We start from the raw sequence: 6,332 nt of genomic DNA on the forward strand, positions 1-6,332 counted from the left end.
ACATCCCATAATGGTCACTCAAACATTAGCCGTGGGATATCGTTTATCTTAAGTAATGTGCTATAGTCCCATGCCTAGAGCCCATAACTATCAAATACCATACCTTAGCCATAGATTTATAACTTCCAATTGTCACTTGAGAATCATCATACAATTCATCCTACGCATTATTCATCTTAGCCACTGTTCTATAATCCCTTTAGTCGTACTTTATAGACTATCACACAAGTAAGGTTCTTATCTCGTTATTACTAGAAATTTTCCAACAAATAACTCTCCATGCCAGTTTTACTAATGGTCGTTAGAACACACCACAACTATCAAACATATAAGATTCTTATCTGATCGTCAAGTAAACGTCGTCATGCCACGAAAACTCTTTTGAGGTGTCATTATGGCCTGTTCGTACCTACTGAAAGGAACAAGAGACTGCTATTAGACATATGAAACTCGTGTCATCAGGGCAGCATCAAATAGGAAGTACATGAAACTGTCAAATACACAAATTGGAGCACCTCTCGAACTGTGTTTTGGAATCGTACTCTATAGACTACTAATATAGTCCCACCTATGGGGAAACTCTATTTTCATTGCGACTTGACTTCGAGAAGTAACACACTCAAGTAACAATTGATTATAGTCACATAACATTTCTTAGGGGATTCGTTGGCTCAATACATGGAATTACTACACTTGAGAGCTCTAAACTTCATAGTTCACATAGGAAACAAATAATACACATCGTGTCATAGTGGCGAGTAAAGGAATAGCTATTGACACCTAATTTTTGACGTCTGATAATTTATTTTAATTCGGAGTCCTTGGATAATAGACGGAGTTAAATACGCGCTTTTTATAAGTCAAACTGATTTTATAAAATTGTTTCGCTAATATTTTGCCATTTTCATCTGGCAAAATAACCTTAATAATACTTTAAATCATTCTAAAACAATTCACATATTTTTTATAACTAATACAAAGCATTTGCAAAATTCAATCAGGAAATAATTCAAGCATTTATTTATTTAATTGTTAAAATTATTGAAAGTTCATTTAGCAAGCATTTTTACTCCTTTTAATTCAAGGAATCTAATTTATTAGATAAGCTAGTCATCTTACTTCTCAAATCTTAATTTCTGCATGTCCAATTTGTACTTGAGCAATTTTTGGAGTTAATCATAATAAATCAAGTGTTTAATTGTGGCTATATTCATAAATTGCTTATTATGTGAATTCTGGCCTTAATTGAAATAGCCAATTTCATGGCTTATGTCAATTGAGGTCATTACTGCAAAATTAGTCTTTAATTGTTTGATTTAACTAAATATGGCTATAATTGAAAAAACCAAATCCACAGTTTAAGTTCAATTAAGATCATAATTGCAAATTGCATAATTACCCGTGTCTTTAGTTTGGGGTAGTCGGTTAATTGTGTTAAGTCATTATTAAGGAGTTTAAATTAATTAGCTTCCATTAATTATGTGTGTATTTGTAGTGTGCCTATATATATATATATGTACGTATACTAGGATATACAAGTGTATACATGTATATCATGCATATATATATATACCCCCTCTTTTCCTTAAAAAAATGGCCCGGTCCGGTCCAATAAGGACCTGACTCGGCCCAACTGAACATTAAAGGGGTTAAACCCTCTTTCCTTTTCATTTTTTTTATTCAACACCAAACGACCCCTAAAAGGAAATAGAGGGTTTCCATAGTGGTAACCCTAGCCGCCGTGGCTCTACCCACTCTTTCTTATCATCATCGGCTGTTTTTGGCAAACCTGTAGTGTACGAGTACCTCTTACAGAGGTGGTTCAACCATTTGAGGCAAGCATTTAATTCTTTGCCTCTTCTCTCCACCATATCACAACCAAACGAGGTATTAATCCTCCCTTTCTTTGCTTTTCTGCTATTTTCAACGGTTATAAGACTGAGAAACCTTAATGGGTTTTGTTGTATTCGTTTGAATCCACGATTTTTATTGGTTCATGAAAAACCCCACGGATTGACCAATTCAGAGTCAAATCCGACCCTTTATTTGCTTGTATGATCGATTCTCAGCCATTGGATGTGGTATTGAGAGATGAAATTCTCAAATTATAAAATTCCCATATCAAAAATGAGCTAGGGTTTTGAGATTTTAGGGTTCTATCCAATTCACAATATTACACAACCTCTGAGCATACTGAAATATCAGAAATATACTCAAAAAATAGAATTACCTAGGGTTTCTATTTTTGAGACCTTTAATTATTCGATTTAGTTAAAGTTTAAAATTTTAATTGCTTTCCCTGTGTGTGGTTGAGTTTGCGTGGAGAAGAAAGGATTCTTCAAATCCATTCTCGACGTTTAGGCACTCATAAAAGGTAATATTCTTTCCTTTTTAGCTATTTTTGGATTTTATTTTCTAGCTGCTTGTGTATGCTAAATTGTTAGTGTAGTGGTGTTAATTGCTAGTTTAAGCTATGTTTATATGTGTTAATGGTTATTCTTGCTTAGTTATGGTCATTAGTTACTAGTTTAGACATATTATCCATGTTTAAATCCTGTTTTGTCATATTTATATGTGTTAGCTTCCTATCTCGGTTCCTCTAGTTAGTTTTGATTTACTCTGCTTTTAGTTGATAGTTGAGTCTTTATCATGTTGGACTAAATCTTTTTTTGGTGTTAACTCAGTTTTAAAGCCATGTTTAGATACTGTCCTTTTTGCTTAAGCTTAGTTTTATGCTCTAAATAAGCTTGTATAGTCTACTTACATGTTTATGTTTAGTATATTAGTACATCAGCCGGTTGATATGTTCATATGTCAATGATTAGTTGGCTTCATATTAGCTAAATGGACTATGAGTTATCAGTGACTAATAAGAGGTCTATTCCCGTTTAGTTAAACCTGATGTAATACAACATGATTAAAAGGAAATCCTTGTCTGATTTGAGATTTGATTTAAACTTATAGTGGCTGATAGTTATATATGGCATGTTTAACTGTGGCAAGATCATGTAAGCTCAATAGTTTAGTTTAAAAAAGAGACCCAGCCAATCTAGACTTAGTTTGATGTCATGTTAGGTGCTTTTATGCATTATCTAGACAAAAATGGTTAAGTAGTTATGTGATGGTCTGATAGCATGTTCCAACTTGGATTTTAAGACTCTAGACCTGAAGTTTAGTATATATATATATATGCCCATGCTATGACAAAATATGCTATGATAAGATCAATCATCTAAATCGAATATAGTGTATCTTTTCTGCACTTGACCAAATATCTTTATTTACTGAAAGAGTACTTCTGTGCAACATTACTTTTCTGTTTGAGTCTGTTTTAAGCCTATGAACGTTTCTTTTAATTCTGATGGTATTATCACATGGTACTAGTATGATGGTTCTGTGTTTGGAAAGCTGTAGTGAAGTTTGGATTTGCATGCAGGGGCCTGACCATGAAGTTTGCCTATTTTGACATAGTTTGCAAGTTGTGTGTATGTCCTTTATCTATCTAACACCATGTTGGATATGTGTTAGTGTGCATTAGATCTGTCAACCCATTAACAGTTTCATACTCTTCATGACATGAGATTTCTTAAAAAATTGTCCATGATAGTTTACTCTGTGTCTTTTTAGTCTGCTGAGGGAATCCTGCATGTGTAAAAGATTAGAAATAATCTTCAAGTTTGACATGTTTGTTCTGAATTATAGCTTGTGCATTATAATAATACAATTTAGGCTTGGTTCCTTTTCTGTTTGATATGTTGGCTCTTCTTTCATGGTTTGAGGTTTTTGGGTCACATTTTTACGCATTCGCACCTGGCCTGGCCTGCGCTTTGTTAGATTTCCTTTTGTTGTTGATATCGGGCCGATATCTCTTTTGAATGTGTGTGTGTTTCTTCTTGCTGTCTACTTAGGCGATTACCATACATGTATGATTAGTTCATATTAAATAAGTGCTTAAGTTCTAGGTGCCTCTCTAATACATTACCTTCTTTTTCCCCTTTGTGTTGCATCTAAAAAATACCAAGGCCACTTGGGCCATTTCCTTCCGTTTGAAATCTGTTGGGCCTGAGGCCCAACTATTTTTGCTTAATCGAGTCCGGAGAAATAAGGGAAGCTAATATTTTGAAAGCCCACCTATGGTTGAAAATAGGCTACTGGTGGGCTTAGGTAGGCCCACCAGCCTAAACTTCTCTTTACTTTTCATATTTATTTGATGTATTTTATTTGATGTACTCACTTGTATATGTAAAGATACTTATAAATATTGAAACCCTTTATATGCTTAGAACTTAGGAAATACGTTAGCATTATTAGGAAGTCGCTTAAATGATTTTTAAATTCGCTTAAACTTTAACACATGCATGAAATCGGTACTTAACTTTCTATAAGTTTCTTCAAGTCTAAAACTGGTTTGGGTATATGGTTAAGCCTAAATGATTTATGAAAATGGAACTAAGTTGTATTTTTGGGCATTTCGCCCCTTTGTGAAATCTGGATGGAATGAATAAAGGATTAAATTAGTTTTGGGCCGTAAGCCCACTTTGAACCATTTTTTATAAACTGTTTTTGTCCTTTGGGCCGTGACGAGAATTGGACTGGAAATTGAACCTTAAAATGATTTGGACGCAAGACATATTTGCAGAATTAAGATCGATAAAAATGGAAAATAAGACATCAGAACTTTCATTGAGTAAATTGGACCCTTTTATAACTTGCTTGGACATAAGACAATTTTCAAAAAAAAAGAACAAAGCTTTTTGGCGCCAAAAGTCCAAACTTAAAGGGACAAAAAGAGGAATTATATTTGGACCGATTTGAGATAAGATGGTTTTGGAAAGTGGAATATAGTTGATTATGAGCTTCAATGGACTAAAAACTGGAAATTTGATAAACTCTTTTAATACCTATATAATTATTATAAAGGAGATATACTCCACTTACTTTCCCTATATATAAGTAATAAAAGCTTATAAGAATGGAACTCATCCCCTTAGCACCAAAAATAGTAGCGACTCTACTTGGATGAAATCCCGAGTGTGTCTTGGTCTGGAAATGAAGTGAGTTGAACACTTATATGAATTTTGAAACCAAAACCCCCCTTTTAAAGGGGACATTTTTGTCGGAAATTTGAATTTATGATAAGCATGACACTTTTGCGATAAAGAAAATATTTTAAGCAAATAATTACAATACTCACATATTGAAGCTCGTATGTCAACCTTATTCTACGGACCCTTAATACTAGGGCGTTTAAAATCTTCCGTAGGGGATCACCATAACCCTTACCTCGAACTCTGATTTAAAAGGATTTTTTCTCTTCTTTGATAAACTCTTTTTACCCGGTTTTTCTAATTTCCATTATAAAATTAGGTGGCGACTCTAAAAAATACGAAATCCAATTAGAGCACTAACAAGTTCTTAGTAGCTTTTATGCGCTCGCGTAAAAGTGAACCGTAATAGATGGCGACTCCATTGGGGATATTCTAGGTTTTAACCATAAGGGTTTAAATTTAATGTGATATAATTGTGAATATTTGCTTAAGTGTTTACTTTTTCACAATTATAAACTGTCATGCATTTCATATCATAAATTCCGCCACTTCTGGCAAAAAGCATGGCTTCAAAGGGGACACGCGGGCTCGCTGTCTAGCCTTCACTAAAAAAAATCGAAACACCCCTTCTTTGGAACATGTTGAACACGGAGTTGGTGTGCGGTCACCCAATAGCTGACAACGGTTCACCCGGATTAGTCCGCTCGGGTCCAAGGTCACTTTGAAATACCCACTCTTGCATATGCCTAGGGTAGAGCTAAGCTCAATCCAAAGATGAACTAGAAGGGTTTGGATATTTAAGACGTATCTAAACCCGTTAGGAAGACCACCCCGTGTCAAATACGGTCTATGACCCGAAAGACACCGCACTCATTTATGTGCTAAGTGGAAACATTTTATGTGCCTATATGCTAAACCATTGCCAATTGGGGGGGGGGGGGGCACATTAACCTTTCCTTTATTTTTGTGAATCTTTCGATCGATTTATAGTTTGACATGGTCATTGAGTACCCGACTTGTTGAATATATGGTGGGGTAGAATGAACAAGGATAAAAGAAAGAAAATCACCTACCACTTAGGAAGAAAATCACCTACCACTTAGGAAACCTACCCTCTATTATGATGGTGAAGGGTTGTAGGGAGATAATTGAGGTGATTATTGGATTTTGGGACCGAGATAGGATGGTTTTCTAATTTGGGGATGATGTGGAGATGGCCCCGACTTTGAAAGAGTTGAGAAATGTCATAGATAGTGTGGGGGCTTTTGGGGAAAGAAAAACCCC

At 34.9% G+C, this 6,332-nt stretch overlaps 1 long non-coding RNA gene across 1 annotated transcript in view; it reads right to left on the reverse strand.

Annotated features, from left to right (window-relative positions):
• Window positions 1–2,091: 2,091 nt before the first annotated feature.
• Window positions 2,092–6,332, reverse strand: part of LOC132059436 (uncharacterized) — a 6,206-nt gene continuing 1,965 nt past the window's right edge. Inside the window, exon 2 of the long non-coding RNA XR_009415564.1 lies at window positions 2,092–2,364. This is a non-coding gene — a long non-coding RNA (uncharacterized LOC132059436). The remainder of the gene's footprint in view (window positions 2,365–6,332) is intronic.

This window comes from Lycium ferocissimum, chromosome 6 (genome assembly GCF_029784015.1).
Source record: "Lycium ferocissimum isolate CSIRO_LF1 chromosome 6, AGI_CSIRO_Lferr_CH_V1, whole genome shotgun sequence".
In the NCBI taxonomy this organism is placed as follows: domain Eukaryota; kingdom Viridiplantae; phylum Streptophyta; class Magnoliopsida; order Solanales; family Solanaceae; genus Lycium; species Lycium ferocissimum.